The sequence below is a fragment of the Ictidomys tridecemlineatus genome, chromosome 5, assembly GCF_052094955.1.
Source record: "Ictidomys tridecemlineatus isolate mIctTri1 chromosome 5, mIctTri1.hap1, whole genome shotgun sequence".
Classification (NCBI taxonomy): Eukaryota; Metazoa; Chordata; class Mammalia; order Rodentia; family Sciuridae; genus Ictidomys; species Ictidomys tridecemlineatus.
The window spans coordinates 158,478,924-158,497,184 of NC_135481.1; positions in this window are offsets into that span (position 1 = coordinate 158,478,924).

Below are 18,261 nucleotides of genomic sequence, written 5' to 3' on the forward strand. Positions count from 1 at the left end.
TAAAACATGTCTATCCAAAAGCCTATGTACTGATGTTTATAGCTAATTTCATTCATAATTACTTAACTTGGAAACAATCAAGATGATTTTCAGAAAGTAAATGAATAAATAAACTGTGGTGCATCTCAACAATAAAATATTATTTGATGCTACCAAACTCTGGAGGAACCTTACTGCACATTACTACATGAAAAGAAGCCAAATTAAAAAGGCTACACAGGGTAGGATTTCAATGATAAGACATTCTGGGAAAGGCAAAATATGAAGATGGTAAAAATGTCAGTGGTTTTCAGGGTTTGGAGGAAAGACAGATGAATAAGCAGAGCATGGAGGATTTGGGAGGCAATGAAACTATACTGTATAATAAATACTGTGATGATAGATACACCATTTTACCCATGTTAAACCCCATAGGATGAACACTAAGAATTAACCCTATAATGTAAACTACAGACTTTTGGTGATGATATGTCAGGGTGGGTCCATCCACCTCTCTGGTGCAGTGTATGGTCGTGAGAGAGACTGTGAGAGAGCAAAGAACAGAGGGCATTATGGGAGAATTCTTTGCATTTCCTGCTCAGTTGTGTTTTTGTTGTTGTTGTTGTTGTTTTGAGAACTTAAAAACTCTCTTAAAAATTAAGTTCACTAAAAACTGCCTGTTATTCTAAGGCACTAGGTTTGGAGGTAGCTTGTTAGAAAAACCATATACAGGGTCAACCTTAGATGGGAGGCAGGATCAAAGGGGAATCAAATCTATCACCTCAGACCTCAAATACACAAATGAGAAGACACATGGTCAAATAGAAGCCTTGGAATTCAGGAATGACTTACACCCATACCTAGAGTTTGGCACATGAGTTAACATTTAACTTTGCTGAGTCTATCGTTTTATAAGAAGGACTCAACTTACCAGCCCTATCGCATGCTATTTTAGCTTCTTCCTTATTTTTTTTTAAGAGAGAGAGAGAGAGAGAGAGAGAGAGAGAGTTTTTTAATATTTATTTTTTAGTTTTCAGGGGATACAACATCTTTGTTTGTATGTGGTGCTGAGGATCGAACCTGGGCCGCATGCATGCCAGGCGAGCACGCTACCGCTTGAGCCACATCCCCAGCCCCTTCTTCCTTATTTTTTAAGTATATTTTTTATTTTATTTTTTTAGTTGTAGTTGTACACAATATCTTTATTTGATTTATTAATGTTTTCTATGTGGTGCTGAGGGTCCAACCCAGCGCCTTACACATGCCAGGTGAACACTCTACCGCTGAGTCACAATCCCAGCTCCTTTTTCCTTATTTTTAAGGGAAAAATTCTTTCCACTGAGGCCTAGCAGTAAAATTCCTATTTCTAGATGCTTCAAAAGGAGAACCTAAGGTAACAAATGTAATTCCTCTGTTTGTTTTTAAAGAGGCAGAAGACATGAAATGCTTCAACTTGAGCAGTTCCATGTGTACCTGTCCAGCATGTACCTGTCCTGTCCCAACCACCCTCTCAATATGGTTGCAGTTATGAGCACCAAGGAGGGTGGGAGTCAGTATTGGTTTCTTCTAAAGGAGTGAGCTTACCATGTCCCACCCTTCCCTCCTTCCCACCTTGCTCCCTACCTTTCTCTCTCCCCCACACCAGCAAAGAATGTTGACTCAGTCTCTTTATTAAAAGACTCTGATACTTTTGACCCAGGATTTCTCTGGATGTCATGGATAATGTGCCAAGATCTTTGCCTTGGAAGATAAAGTAAGAAAATTCTCTATGGATGAAAAACCAAACTTGGGGTCTTGAGTTCAGATTCCAAGCCCAGCAAGGTTTGGCTCTAGGCTGGTATGCAGGCTGAAGTCGTCATCTAGCTCCGCAATGGATTTGGGGAGTTAGGGAGGAGGGGGACAGAGCACAACTTATTCATAGAGGGAGCTGGCAATAGTTTAAAATTAGCACAATCTCCTGAATTGATTAGAATTCCATAAAGGCCGTTAATTATCGCTAACCATATGCCTCTTGTCTATGTGCTTCTCTATTCAACATAAGAATGACAACTCAATCACAGACTGGTCCCAAAATTGAACTTCTATCCCTGAGCCACTTTATTCCTAGTCTCCTCCTCCATTCATAGAAAAATCCAGAAATGTGAAGAAACCTATCCTGGACCAATGATGAGATATCTCCACCCTCACTCCACTTACCCACCCAAGAAGGCAGGAATGATTAAGAAAGCTAAGTCTACAAATTCAGAGAGGTTTTTCTAATTTGGATCAAACAATACCTCAAAAGTTAGAACTCCCTAAATTCTTCATCTGTGACTATACAAGTCAAGAAAAGTGAGATGTTGAGCTCAGAGAAACATGTTTATTTACTGTAGTGCAAGTTTCTTAAAAATGTGTGTGCATACACATGCACACGTATTAATATCTTTCCCTCTAACAACACATCATGAGATTAGAACATAGTTTTAAACTATATTATTTCCTTTACCAACATCAATAAAGCACTGCCAAACCAGATGCCGGCAAGAATACAAAACTGATTTGAATTCCCATACCCCCCTGATGGAAGTGCAAACTGTTACAGGGCTTTTTCTCCAGAGAGCCTGTGGTTAAACATTTGCAGTACAGCAGTGGGGTATCTAGGGAATGTTTAAATCATGCAGGGTGCTTAGTTGCAGACAACAAAATTCAGTCCAGTTTAAGTAGACCTGCAGAAGGACCATCAAAAAATTTTAGGAAGCTGCTGGGATGGAAAGGTTTATTTCAAATACTCTGATGTCTTGGATACACATGAGCATGAACCTGAACCATCATTGATATCTCGCTGTGGAAATTCGCAAGCAGAAAATGTGTGACCATCATTGATGCCCCAGGACACAGAGACTTTTTCAGAAACATGATTACAGGCACATCTCAGGCTAACTTTGGTGCCCTGATCATTGCTGTGATGTTGGTGAATTAGAAGCTGTTATGTCCAAGAATGGGCAGACCTGTGGACATGCCCTTCTGGCTTAAACACTAAGTGTGAAACAAGAAAATGAATTCCACTGAGAAACCCCATAGCCAGAAGAGATACAGGACATTGTAAAGGAAGTCAGCACCTAAATTAAGAAATTGGCTACAACCCTGATATTTGTACCCAGTTCTGGCTAGAATGGTGACAACATGCAAGAGACAAATGTTGACATAACTTGGTTCAAGTAACTCCATGAAGGGATGTTGAGTCACCTTAGGTCAAAAGTATCAAAAGTCACCCATAAAGAGGGAAATACCAGTAAAAACATAGTGCTTAAGCTCAGATTTCATCTTTCTACCAATTTGACCAATTGACAAGTCATACATCTGCCTTCCTGGATGTCTGCAAAATTGGTGGTATTGGTATTGTCCCTGTGGGCCAATTGGAGAATTGTGTTCTCAGCCTGGTATGTTGGCCACCTTTCCTCAGCCAGTGTCACAGCTGAAGAAAAATCTGTTGAAATGCACCATGAAAATTTGAGCAAAGCTCTTCTGGGGGATAATGTAAGCTTCAATGTCAAGAATGTGCCTGTTGAGGATATTCATCCCAGCAATGTGGTGGGTGACAGGAAGAATGGTCCAATGAAAGCATCTGGCTTCACTTCTCAAGAGATTATCTTAAACATCCAGGCCACTTCAGTGCTGGCATGATCCTGTACTGGATTATCAAGTGGCTCACATTGCTTGCAAATTTGTTGAGCTAAAGAAGAAAATGGATTGCCACCACTCTAGTAAGAAGCTGAGAACCTGGTGATGCTGCCATGGATATGGCTCCCAGCAAGCCCGTGCAAGTTCTGAGCTTCCTTGACTATCCTCCTCAGGGTCATTTTTCTGTTCATGATCTGAAGCAGACAGTTGCTATGAGCATCATCGAAGTGTGAACTAGAAAGTGTCTGGTGCTGGGGAGGTCACTACATGTGCCCAGAAGACTCAGAGAGATAACTGAATATTGCCCCCAACACCATCCACCCCCATCTTAATCAATAGTAGAAGAAGAGTCTTGGAACTTAATGTCTCAATTGCCTATTTAAGTTTAGTAGTAAATGACTGATTAATGATAAAAATGCATTATGAAACCTTCAGAAGGAAAAGGGAAAGCTTTGCGGACCATTTGGTTTTTATTTACGTGGGGGTGGGTGGATGGGGCTGGGATTTTGTGGCAGTTTTAAGTTGTTAAGTTTTATACTCAGTATGTTTTTGTGAAAAATTCTTGACTGAAAATCCATCACAGAATTTTGAGACCCATTAAAACAAAATTGAATGAGAAAGGGTTGGGGAGTGGGGGGAGGGGAGGCAAAATTAGGTTTAGTGTGACAAAAGTTATCCTGAGATTACATTTTGTATGAAGGAGAAAAAAATAATAACTTTTAATTATTATTTTCATTTATAAAGGGAAAGTAGAGGCATTGAGAGAGAATAGTGAGTGTTAATCATTCAGAAATTGCTCTCATACCCAAAAGATATAACTAAGCTTCCACAGGGAATGGATAGAATTCAGTGGACAGCTGATATTTTTACCTGCCTGGCACCCCTCCTAAGTTTTATTATAGAATCTCACTTTTTCTTTGGGACACTACCTATTTCTCATTCCATATGGTCCTGTCAATCAAAGAACTTGCACCCACTGCCCATCCAGCAAAAGGAACATACTCCAACTTAGGTCACGGTTCCTCATGGGTCTTAAGCCGAACAACCCAAGGACACCCCACCACCACCACCTTAAGTAAGCTAAAACTAAGTCTTTCCCATGATAGTTCCCTAAAAATGCTGTTCATCGATCCCTGCTTCAGGATCCCCAGATTTCCCATTACTTTTGAGGTCTTGTTGCAAAACTCTTCCATCAAATCTGTGAGCTTTCCAGTGCCCTTTAAAACTATGACTGTTCTGTCTTAGTTAACTAGAGTCTGTTTCTATTGTTCGCCATCAAGAAACACTAGTTGATAAGTAAGTGTTACTATAGAAAGATGCTTGCATCTCCTATCAGGAAAATGGTTTTGCTTTAATTCTTGATCACCAAACTATGGGGCATGTTGGTTTATTATAATAATGCCTCCCATTGAGTCTATTGCCTTTTTCAATGTGACATTGCTGTCCCTCCCATCAACACTTCATCCTGGAAGGAAAGGGGAAATACTGGGGAATAGTATTGGCACATTATATTGTTATATTATGTTCATTTATGAATATGTAATAATGAATTCCACCATCATGTACAATTATAATGTACCACTAAAAATACAGTAAAATAAATAAATGCAAGAAGGAGAAGAAGAGAGGAGATGAAGAAAAAGATCCCATCTTTGTAGTCTATTTCTTCATACCCTTGAACCTGGGCTGGCTTGGTGAGTTATTTTAACCATGAGAATATGTTGGAAAAGATGTCATGCATGGTTTCATGAGTTTAGACCTCAAGAGACTCTGAGACCACCATTCTGTGAGGAAGCCCAGGCTAGCCTGATGGAGGATGGAAAACCACTTACAGAATATCAGAGGCATCCTGCCAATAGCCAGATGTGTGAGAAGGCATCTTGGACTCTGTGGCCCGAGACTAGTCATTTTATGGCCACAGCCACCTGTGTGAACCTAGGTGAAACCAGCAGAAAAGTCACCCAGATTTCTGACCCACAGAAATGCAAGAAGTAATAAATATTGCCGTTTCAAGCCATTAAGGTTTGGAGTGTTCTGTTACACAATGATAGACAACCTATTGATGAGGAAAGAGTGGAGCACAGAACACTGCATCCATTGAGACACCTGGCAAACTGTTAGAGCATCATACTGCACAAGGATGGGGAAGGGGAGGGGTGGGAATAGAAGGAAGGCTGGAGTGAGATGGATTCCAGATGCAAGAAACAGTCAAACATTTCCTGCTCCCATCTGCCATTGGAAGAGAGGGCCAGCTGGCTCACACAAACCTGAGCTCCTGGATCAATGTGGGAATTTGCAGGGTAAGAAGCCCTGGCAATGCCAGGAGGCATAAGGTTTAGATTCAAGTCCTGGTCCCGATGCTGCCTGACTTGGAGAAACCACTTAACCTCCCCAATTCCAGTTTTCTCATCCAAAAAAAAAAAAAATGGGCATGATAATACCCTTCCTTCTCACTTCACAAGGTCATAAGGGTGAATGACATAATGAATGAAAGAGCCCAAAATAAACTTAACATAACTTTCTAAAGCGATTCAGGCATACAACTTCCAGAAACCACTGAGTTCTAACTTATTCTCAAAATGTTATCAGTCATGGGAACGGAGGGCTTTTAATCACATCATGCGTTAGATACTACTGAGGGTCTCTAAATCTGTATCTCATTTAATTGCTAGCCATATCCAGATTATATTCTCTCCCTCACCCTCTTCTTCCTTCCTTCTTTTGCCTAATCAACATAGTTCCCCTGAAGATCTCTATGAACTCTTTTTAAAAATTATTTTATTAATATTATTTATCATTGACAAATCTAACAATACACAGTTACGGGGCACAATGTAATGTAATTATATAAATATATATATATGTGCACATACACACACACATTGTACTTATATGCACACATATATACACACACAGACGCACACAATTCAGAATGATCAAATCAAGCTAATTAACTCTATGACCTCTTTTCCACATTTTTATTGGTGCATTATAATCGTACATAATGGTAAGGTTTGTTGTTACACATTCGTGCACGAACACAATATAGCAATCTAGTTTGACCATTATCATTCCCCAGTGTTTCCTTCTTCCCTCCCTGCTCCCTCCCCCTGGTCCCTTTCCTCTATTCTACTGATCTCCCCTCCATTTTCATGAGATCCTCCCCAACATTCCTTTTTCTTTTTTCTCTCTAGCTTCCACATATGAGAGAAAGCATTTGATCCTTGGCTTTCTAAGTTTGTCTATTTCGCTTAACATAATGGTCTCAGTTTCCATCCATTTTCCTCCAGTTGACATAATTTCATTTTTCTTTATGGCTGAATAAAACTACATTTATTACATATACTTTAATTTCTTTATCCATTCATCCATTGATGGACACCTAGGCTGGTTCCATAGTTTGGCTGTTGTGAATTGTGCTACTATAAACATTTTGAATGCATGTAATCACTGTAATATGCTGAATTTAACTCTTTAGGATAAGTACTGAGGAGTGGTATAGCTGGGTCATAAAGTGGTTCCATGCTCAGTCTTTTGAGGAACCTCCATACTGATTTCCATCGTGATTGTACTAATTTGCAGTCCCACCAATAGCATAAAAATGCTCTTTTTTTCTCCACATCCCCTCCAGCATTATTTGTATTCTTGATGACTGTCATTCTGACTGGTGTGAGATGAAATCTCAGTGTAGTTTTGATTTGCATTTACCTAATAGCTAATGATGTTAACTTTTTTTCATATATATGTTAGCCATTTGTATTTCTTCTTTTGAGAAGTGTCTATTTATTTTATTTGCCCATTTAATTGGGTTATTTGGTTTTTGGATGTTAAGTTCTTCATATGTCTATAAATAAATATAAATATATAATATAAATGTTAAAAATATATTATTTATAATTTTGAGTATATAATTATAAACATAATTTTAAAATGTTAATATATGAATATACATTAATAAATATGTAATATATAAACATATTATATAATTATATAAATGTATTATATATTTGAGTTCTTTATATATTCTAGGTATGAATCCTTTGTTAGACGAGTAACCAGTAAAAATTTTCTCCCATTCCATAGGTTCTCTCTTCATATTCTTGTTTGCTTTGCTGTGCAGAAGATTTTTAACTTGATGCATTGATTGGATTCTATTTATAAACTCTTGGCATTATTTTCTGAGTTTTAGGTGTCCTAGTAAGAAAGTTGTTGCCTGTGCCTATATGCTGCTGGGGTGTTGACCCTACCTTCTTCTAAGAGTTCCATAGTTTGTGGTCTATTTCTTTGGCCTTTGATCCATTTGGGGTTGATTTTTGCACAGAGTGAAAGTGAAGGGTCTAGTCTCATTCTTCTACGTATGGATAACCAGTTTTTCTGGCACCATTTGTTTAAAGAGATGTCTTTTCTCAAATGTATATTTTTGACTCCTTTTTCAAGGGTCAGATTCTATGACTTCTTGTTAGCTATTGATAGAACTGATTTTTCTCTTCCAATCCACTACAGGTTCTATTCATTTTCCTTTGAAGAGTGCCTGCTCTTGCTCCTGGCCTCATGGTTTACTCAGCCTGATGGTAGCCCCATCTCCCTTAGAAATTCACGGACAACCTCACCTCACTCAACAATGGATGAATCTAATCCTCAGCTCTTCTTTCTGCTGTACCCAAAAGAATGCAGTTTTGTGATTCTTAAAAGTTTCTCCTCTTTAGATTGCAACAGATCTCAAATGTTAGGCAGAAGAAAAATAAAGTGTATAAATGGCCAACCCACAGCTCCACACCACACTCCCTCACACCACCATCACTGCCATAGCAATCACTTGGAGTTTAAAGCTCCCGCCTCTGTTGTCCAATTAGATATTTTGCTCAGCCCTGCCGGTGTGCATGTATCTAAGTGAAGTTGCCCCAATCAAACTATGTTTGAGTTATGTCACCTTCTACCATGCGAATGAAACTACTCCCTTATTTGCAAGTTTTTTAATGGTTTTAAAACATAGCACTAAAATCCTTAGATGCTCTCTTCATTAAGAATAAGGTCTAGGCACTTTTATTGAGGAGAAGCTATTCAAATGAGGCAAGGGGTCAGGTTTCAGGGGGCTGAGTCTTAGCTTCATGATGTCTACTGTCAGCAGGTTGACTGACACCTAGGTAGGCCACACCCAAGGGCACAGTAAGATAAGGTGTTTCCATGGAATATTCTAACCCAAACAGGACAAGGGATAATATTACAAAGAAACAGGTGAGCATAGCTCCACCCATGGGGCTGTAGTGAGAAACTGATGTGACTCCATATTTGAGAAACTAGCCACTACCTCAGAACAAAGCCTGTCCAAGGAAGGGGGAGTGACCCTTGTCCTTGGAAAAACCCACAGAGCACTCCTAAGCACATACCCACCCTGCTGAGTTGTTTGTCTACAAATAACAAGAGAGATCTTCGGTGCCAGGTGTCCCTAACTCAGTCAGGCTAGGTGAGAACCCATAGCAATCCCCTAGCAACCATCAATTAGCATGAGACAGGGAAAATACCTGGGATGCCAGATGACCCCCCAGTAGTTTATGGTGGTTGATAACATGTTGGGAAACCATGTAGTTTAGCCTAAACTCATGGCCTAAACCAATCAGTTCAAAGGAATCCCCCTCTTGTACTAACTAATCACCTCTACTCAACTTGTTTCCGACAGTGAACCTGCTAATCAATGTTAAGAGTTGTTGTTTGATTTTCCCACAGTATGGAATGATTTGCTGTGTGATGTTGTGATGCATAAAAAACTTATAAAATCTCACTGAACAAAGGACTGCACTCCCTGGGACCGCTGCATCGGTCCAGGCTTGAGCTTGCAATAAAGACTCTTGTGTGATTGCAAAAAAAAAAAAAAAAAGAATAAGGTCTAGGGGCTGGAGTTGTGGCTCAGTGGTAGAGCGCTTGCCTTACACGTGTGGGGTACTGGGTTCCATCCTCAGCACCACATAAAAATGAATAAATAAACAAAATAAAGGTATTGTGTCCATCTACAATTAAAACAAGAATAAGGTCTATTTCCCCTTCCTTTGAACCTGTTGGTCTTGCACTATAATAGCAATAGTAGGAGTAATGCTATGCAACTTTCAAGGCTGGATCAAAAATGGCCAGGCAGCTTCTGCCTTTTTTACTGGAACACCAGTGCTTAGAACCTGAGCTACTTTGTATGAAATCCTACTATGTGAGTGCCGCAGTCTTGGCTGGGCACAGAATCACGAGCCACTAACAGCTTTGTAGATTCAAACAGCAATTCTTTATTCCCGAACTCACACCGGCCCTGTACAAACACGTTCTGGGCAAATCCGAGTTCTGCCACCCAATTCACGTCCCAAATGCTTTCTGAATTCCACGAGAACTCAACGGGAACTCAGGCAGCAGGAACGCCCTATTCCCAGCAGCAATAATCTTAAACCTGGAACTTCCCTAAACCCAGATTGTCTTAAACCGGGAACGCCTTAAACCCAAATTATCCTAAACCGGGATACTTCCTAAAACCTGCAGGATACACCCTAAACCTGGATCCACCCTCGTCCTTGAGCAGGGTCACCTTTCTCAAACACACATGCAATGTCACAGCAAATTTCCAAGGCAAGTCCATTTAACATGGGGTACGCTGGCAAGGAAATTTCGATGCTTCATTCCTACTTGGCAATGGCCCTCAGCATGTGAGGAAGCCAAGGGGCATGGAGAAGCCACACAAGGCATTAGATACAAGACTGAAGAGACTGAATGATTGTAGCCTACAAATGTTGAGCCACCCCAGCAATGAAGTATTCCCAGATAAGACCTTAGAAACTGGAAAGCAGAAACACATTATCTCTGGTTTATTTTGCCCAAATCCCTGACAAACTGAATTCATTAAACACAATAAAATGATTGTTTTAGTAGCTACATTTGGGGATGATTTGTTAATTGCACTAGTAATCAAAAAGGTAAGTTACAGTACAAGCAAGCAAGCACACAGCTGGTGATCATTGTTCAGCTGCTCTCACACCCCAGGCAGAGTCCTCAGAGGCATCCTGGGGCAAGGAAACTAGGTCTCTCTCTTGAAATATTTACCTGGGGCTGAGCTGGGGCTGAGCTGGGGCTGAGGCTGGGGCTAGGTCTTGGTCTTGGTACCTAAAAAAGGGAGGTAGTTCTGGCATGTATTGCTAAGTAAAATTCATCCATAGTCCTTAACAAGAGCTAACATAGAAGTATTTGCAAATTACCAAGAATTTGGCTCTGACCCCAAAAGAGTGAAGGAGTCCCTGTTTGGTGCTGTTCTTCAAGAGCCCTTTTGCTCAACCCATCAAACATAAAACTGGAAAATCTCCAGAGAAGAGATGACTTTGTACTTTGAAGACAGTTTGAACATTCTGGGCTTCTCTTGGGGTGAAGAATACTGTAAAAACTCAGGCAGTTTCCCCTTTAATTATATGAAATGCTTATGACTTTTTATAATTTTTGATTAAAAAATGACATCTAAGACATAGTTTTGCAATAAGATTATGGGGAAAAAATAGTATATGTATGCAAAACAGACACAAAAGGCCACATGCTACTCTGCATAATTAGACAGTAGACTTGTAGCAAGAATGATGCTGAAATCTGCTTCCTTTAGTTAAAGGTTCTGGTTTCCAATTTTGTCCTAATACAACTGGTTCAAACTCAATGTAAATTTTTAGAGCAGCTTGAGTCATAATTATTAATTAATCCTAATATGTAAGCGGGATCAAGGCGGATTCAGATCAAGAGCACCCAGTGTGCTCCCTTTCCCTCCACTGCGGCAGGGAATGGCTTCCCACTGTGGCAGGTCTCAGTGCCTCCCTACCCTGTGCTTGCTCTCTTGACCCTCCCTCATCTCTATAAAAGTTATTTCATTAAAATCTCTTGATTCAGCTCAGATGGAGTCTGTTTCCTGGCTGATGCTATTGATAAATCAAGTCTTTGATCAGAGCCACCAGATAGTCCTACTGACAAAAATCCTCATCATTCCACATCATTGAGTAACTTGGTTCTTCAAGAGTATATGTCCTTTGTATTGATTGGGCCATTTATCACTTAGGTATTGCTTTCAGGTACAAGTAGAAAAATAGTCATTGCTTAGATAAAGGATCGATAGAATTTTTTAAAGTCCAGATAAGGCCACAGACAACCTGTAGACAAATAATGTAGCTGAGATATATATATATATATATATATATATATATATATATATATATATATATATATATATATATATATTTGCTTTTTTTTTTTTTCAAAACGGGTAGCTAATCAATGAGCTACAGTTTACCAATCCCTGGTCTACAGAAATTAGTACCTTATTTTTCCACCTGAGCTGATGGTAGCGATAGCTCAGCAGGTCAGTCTGGCTGGTGCTGTAGTCATCTAAAGGCTCAAGTGTGGCTAGAGGATCCATTTCCAATGTGGCTCATTCTTATTAATGGCAAATTGGTGCTCTAGTCAGTTTCTGTCATTGTAGGGCTACTGTGGGGTGGTTTCAGTATCTTCACATCATGGCAGCTGTTTCTCCCAGAGCAAGCCATTCAAGGAAACAAGTTGTAGCACAAGGTTTTTTCTGACCCGCCCTTGAAGTCACGTGGCATTAATTTTGATAGCATAAAATCAGCCCTAATTCAATTTTGATAACATAAAATCAACCCTGATTCAATGAAAGAGAAGACCATGTAAGATCCTGGATATCAAGAGATGACAGTCATAGGGGCCATCTACAAAACCTGCATAGCTTCGGTACATGCTTCACACCTGGACAGCAAGAAAAGAGGTGAGAAGGAGCCAGACAACACAGGAGAGGAGAACCTACAATGTAACAAGTCCCCTCAACACTTGTTATGGTTTAGACATGAGGTGTCCCCCAAAAGCTCATGTGTGAGTCAATGCAAGAAAGTTCAGAGGTAAAATGACTGGGTTATGAGAGCCTTAACCTAATCAGTGCATTAATCCAATGATGGGTTAACTGGGTAGTAATTGTAGACAGGTAGGGACTGAACAAAGGTCACTAGGGGTGAGCCTTTGGGATATATATATACATATATATATATATATATATATATATATATATATATATATATTTTTTTTTTTTTTTTTTTTTTTTTTTTTTGCTGGTGAGCTGAGCACTCTCTGCTTCCTTGTTAATGTGTTCTGAGCTACTTTCCTCCCCCACATCCTTCTGCCTTGATATTCTTCCTCATCTCAGGCCCAGAGCAATGGAGTTGACCATCTGCAGGAAGCCACCGTGAATTACTTGAGGGTCTTCTCTCCTTATGGCAGCCAGGGAGATTTTAGGTTTAACCTTGGGAACATCTGTGGCTTTCCCACAATAGATTGCCCAAGGCACATGACCTTTATCTCCACTCTATTGGGAAGATCTCTCACAGTAACTCTTGAGATAGGCATAACCTGCTGGGAACTGGACATTTTTGGTGAAGATTATTCTATGGAAAGCCTTGATGTTCCCCAATATACAATAAGCAAGCTTGGGCACATAGAAGCTTGATCCATATGATCGGCTTGCCAGACCTACCCCCAGTTTGAGATTATTTTCTGTGTCCTGTGATTTCTTCATCATTCTATTTTTCTTAGCTTTTATTTTGCAGCCAGCCCATTCCACTGAGGAAAACCCATTTCCATCACCTGTGTGGGCATGGTCGAGAGCCATCTATGGACTAAGACTGAAAGGGTAAAGTTTCTAAGCTGGAAAGCTTGAATGTAAAAGATTAGGTATTAAGTTCCTCTGTTATACCCAGAACCTGGAATTCCTGAGATAGTTAAAACAACGCCCTACTGGCCATTTAGCCTAGGGCCCTGTGCAGTTTGTCACAGGGCCCGAACTAATCAGTTTGAATGTGTAACCCGCTTACGAATGACCAATCACCCCTGCCCGAGCTGTTCCCGCCAATGAATTTGCCAATCACATCTCAGAGTTGTTGTTCAATTTCCCCGCGCCTCATGATGATTTGTTCTGATGTATGCAAAGCCCACCGCCCTCTCCAAAAAGTGTACTTAAGCTCTGCTTGACCTTTGCTCTGAGCTCTGGGCTGCTCTCCTTCCTTGAGTGAGCACAGAGTCCCAGCGCGCTGGAATGGATCCCCAATAAATCCCCTTTTGCCAATTGCATGGAGTAAGTCTCTTGTGTGGTCTCTCCCTCCGATGATCCGCCGGACTCCCCTTACAAGACCTCTGAAACCATGAACCCCCAATAAACTTTTCTTCCTCTGCATCGCTCTTGTTAGGTCTTTTGTTTACAGCAACAAAACTACTGCCTAAAACAACAATTTTCTAACTCTCATTATGAAACCTAAAGCCAGCAATCTCTGGACTTCTTTAATGATGGTTGGGAAAGCTTCCTCCAAGGAAATTCTCCCTAGCATGTGGAGTTGACCAAGGTTAAGGGCTCTTTGAAGGTCCAAGTTAAGAAGGAGAGAAATAGCTTTGGGAGGCATCTTTCCACAGAGAATTCTAATGCTCACTTGGCCTCAGACCTCTGCTGTGAACCAGGCTGATCCTAGAAGGCCTGATTTCCCATATTCCTCCACTTGGATGTGCAGAATCACCCTATATTCACATATGGGACAGCTACCACCTTCCCAAGAGACCAGTAGTTCTTGACCATAGTGCCAGTCAGAACATGTCAAGAGATTTTGAACATTCTCAATCTCTCACCTTAGCCCAAACTTATGAGTCAGCATGTATGGGGATTTGAAATTTTTAAATGAATCTGATAGAGTATATAGCTTGAGAGCTTCCAGTACAAACACTAAGACCCTTTCAGCATAGCTCGAGACAGAGCAAATGTTTGGGTAGCTGTCTCTCACTTGCTAACTCACTTGTTGCTTGTGGTTTCTTAAAGAACAAGTTCATTGCCACAGACTCCTCCTCACCAAGGTCCTCCCTGTCCTGTAAAATTGCAATTGTATTTAATCCAAGTCTCTTGATTTAATTGTATCATATTGAAAGATATGAGCTCCAGATTCTGCCGTTCTCAAGGCTCTCCTTTCCACTTTGTGGCAACAGCTCACTCGATGAACTTGATTTCGTCCAAGCTGTTGATAAATGTGCTGTCTGGAGTAGAGCCCTGTGGCATTCCCCCAGTGAATTCCTGTGGAGAATTTATCTGCCACAAATATCTTGGCAGCCTCCCTATCTCTATGATTTCTCAGACATGAATAACAGCTTCTCTAAGGTCATAAGAGCATCTGTATTTCTTGTGTATCCCCTCATGGCATCTTGGGCCTCCTGCTTCTATTTTTTACATGTTACCAGTCTACACAAAGCATTCCAGAAGGCCAGTCAGTGTTTCCTGGGAAGATAGAGACATAAAAGGAACTGAGTGGTTCTACTTCTCCTGGAGCCAGATGGTCCCATTCAAATATTGACTTCTCCCCTGAGGAGCTATGTGCCCTTAGGCAAACTACTTAACGGTACTAAGCCCTGGTGTCTCACCAGGGAAATGAGAAATCTAATAGTATTTCCCAATGGGGTTATTGTAAGCATTAAATGCGGGTATATTAGAACTATTTAGAATAACACATAAAGAATACTATGGAAGTTTTACATAACATCATTGCTGATGTTACTATTGCATTATTACCACAATTACTTCCTCCAACCAATACAGCTACCACTTTCTTGTACATTTTCTGGGAGAAAGTGAATATATTTTTAATTTCTTTTCTTCTACTTGCTCCAGGTTCAAGTTGCTCTTCTTTCTTTAATTTTCTAAAAGGGACATTTAGGTTATTAATTTTAGCTTTTTTTCCACCTAATTCCTGTACTTACTTATAAAAATTTCTGTCTAATCCCTACTTTCCCTTTATTTTTTATTGGTTCTTTTTAGTTATACATAACATTAAGATCCATTTTGACATAATTATAAAAGCAGGGAATAGAATTTGATCTAATTTAGTCCCCAATAGTTTCCCTTTCTCTTTCTTCCACCCTCCCTCTCCCTCTGTTCTCTTCCCTCTACTTTACTGAACTTTCTGCTATTTTGATGGAATTCCATCCCTCCTTCTCCTCCTCCTCATCATCATCCTCTTCCTCCCCTCCTCCTCCTCTTTCTCTTTCCCCCTTATTTTCTTCTCCTTCTTCCACTGCTTCTCCTTCTTCCACTCCTCCTCTCCTTCTCCTCCTCCTCCTCCTCCTCCTCTTTCTCTTTCCCCCTTATTTTGGACTAGCTTCCACATATGAGGGAAAACATTCAACCTCTGACTTTCTGAGTCTTGCTTATTTCACTTAGCATGATAGCCTCCAGTTCCATCCAATTACCAGCAAATACCATAATTTCATTCTTCTTTATGGCTGAGTAATACTCCACTATGAATACATGACACATTTCTTTATCCTTTCATTTCCACTTCATCCCAGAAATTCTCATAAGTTATAATTCATTTTCATTTAGTTTCAAATATTTTAAAAATTTTGTCAAGAACTCTTCTTTGAGTCATGGATTATTTAAAGGGTGTCATTAAATCTTCAAATATTTGGGGATTTTCCAAATATTCTTCTATTGTGTATTTCTAGTTTAATTCCATTTGGTCCGATAACTGATATTGTATGACTGTTATTATTTTAAATCTGTTAGGATATTGTTTAATGACTCAGAATATGATATGTCTGGGTGAATAGTCCATGAAAGCTTGATTTAAAAAAAAAAGCATATTCTGATGTTGGCAGATGGAGTTTTCAATACACCTAAGTTAGATCAAGTTGATTACTAGTGTTATTCAGGTCAACTCTATCCTCCTTGATTTTCTGCCTACTTGATGGATCTATCGATTACTCCCAGAAGGCTATTGAAGACTCCAGCTGCAATAGTGGAATTGCTTGTTTATCTTTGTAGTTTCATCAGGGTTTGCCTCACATATTTTGACACTCTGTTGTTAGGTACATACATAGTTTTGTTTTCTTGGAGAAATAATCTATTTATCATTTTGCAGCATCCATCATTATCTGTGATAATTTTATTTGTTTGGATATCTGCTATTAAATTATTTACTTCAACTTTCTTTCAATTAATGTTAGCATGGCATATATCCTTCATTTTTATTTTCCAGTTATAGGAGTCTTCAATTTAAAGTGGATTCCTTGAGGCTGCAGGTATAGCTCAGTGGTAGAGTGCTTGCCCAGCATGTGTAAGGCCCTGGGTTCAGTCCCCAACACTGGAAAACAAACACACAAATGAAGTGGGTTTCTTGTAGGAAACATATAGTGGTTGTCTAGAACATATTTTGAACTAATCTATGTCCACCTTCAAATAACGCTGTGCCAATTGTGTACACTCAATGCAGTACTTTATAACAGAATATTCTCAATTACCTCTTCCCAGGTTTTTGTTGCTCTTTAAGTTGCTCTTATTTGTCTCACTTATTTGTATGCTGCTATCACCAAACACACTGTTACTATCAGTACTTGAGGCACTTATCCTTGATTTCTTTTAAAGATCAGGCAGACCCTAAATTTCTTTTTTTTATTGGTTGTTCACAACATTACAAAGCTCTTGACATATCATATTTCATACATTAGACTGAAGTAGGTTATGAACTCCCAATTTTTACCCCAAATGCAGATTGCAGAATCACATCGGTTACACATCCACAATTTTACATAATGCCCTATTAGTAACTGTTGTATTCTGCTACCTTTCCTATCCCCTCCTATCCCCCCTCCCCTTCCCTAAATTTCTTTTCAAAGCCAAGAGTCCTGTTTGAAAGGGAGATGAGTCTTGAAATCCCTTCCAGGGAAAGCTAGCACTGGTCCTCTTTGGGGAGTGGTTCAATTCAACATCTAAAGGGCCCTGTTACCTAAAGCACTATGCTGGGCACTGTAGGACCATCACGTGATGGCAAATTCAGATGCAAGCTACTCTGACCTCTGCATCTTACCGTTGAGGAGACAAAGGCTCAGGGCAGGGAAGTAATCTGTTCATGGCTAATCTGAAGGGAAAAAACGCTGGCAAAAGGCAGCTGGATTCTTGACTGGATCTTGTACTGAGGGATAAAAATCTACAAAGGACATTATTAATTTAATTGATAAAATTAGAATATGGACAATGAGTCAGAGAAAAGAACATTCAACTTATTGAAGTTAATAACCATGCAGTGGTTATGCAAGAGGAGGTTCCTATTCTATTCTTAGGAAAGATACACTGAGATATTTGGGGGTAAAGGGCCATGAGATATGTAACTTACCCTCAAAGATGAATGTAATTTATCCCTAAATGTTTCAGAAAAATGCACACATGTATAAACCAGGTGGAAAAGAATGATAAAGCAAATAGATGAAAATGTTAGCAAGAGTAAAATCTGGATCAAGTGTATAAGGGTAATTCTTGCACTGTTCTTGCAGCTTTTTAGTAAGTTTGAAATTACTTCCAAATAAACTATTTTAAAATGATCTTTTAACCCCTTTGTTATAATAGGTTATAATCCTACATACGTGGAAGTTTTTCTACATATTTTTTGGTATTTTCAGATCACTGGACCCCTAATACACCAAAATACAGTTTTATTATTGTTGTTAACTGTGAGCTGACTTTCAGAGTTGTGAGTTTACTAAAATGAGTGATCATCATCTGCGGAAGTCAGGGTCCTACATAAAAGA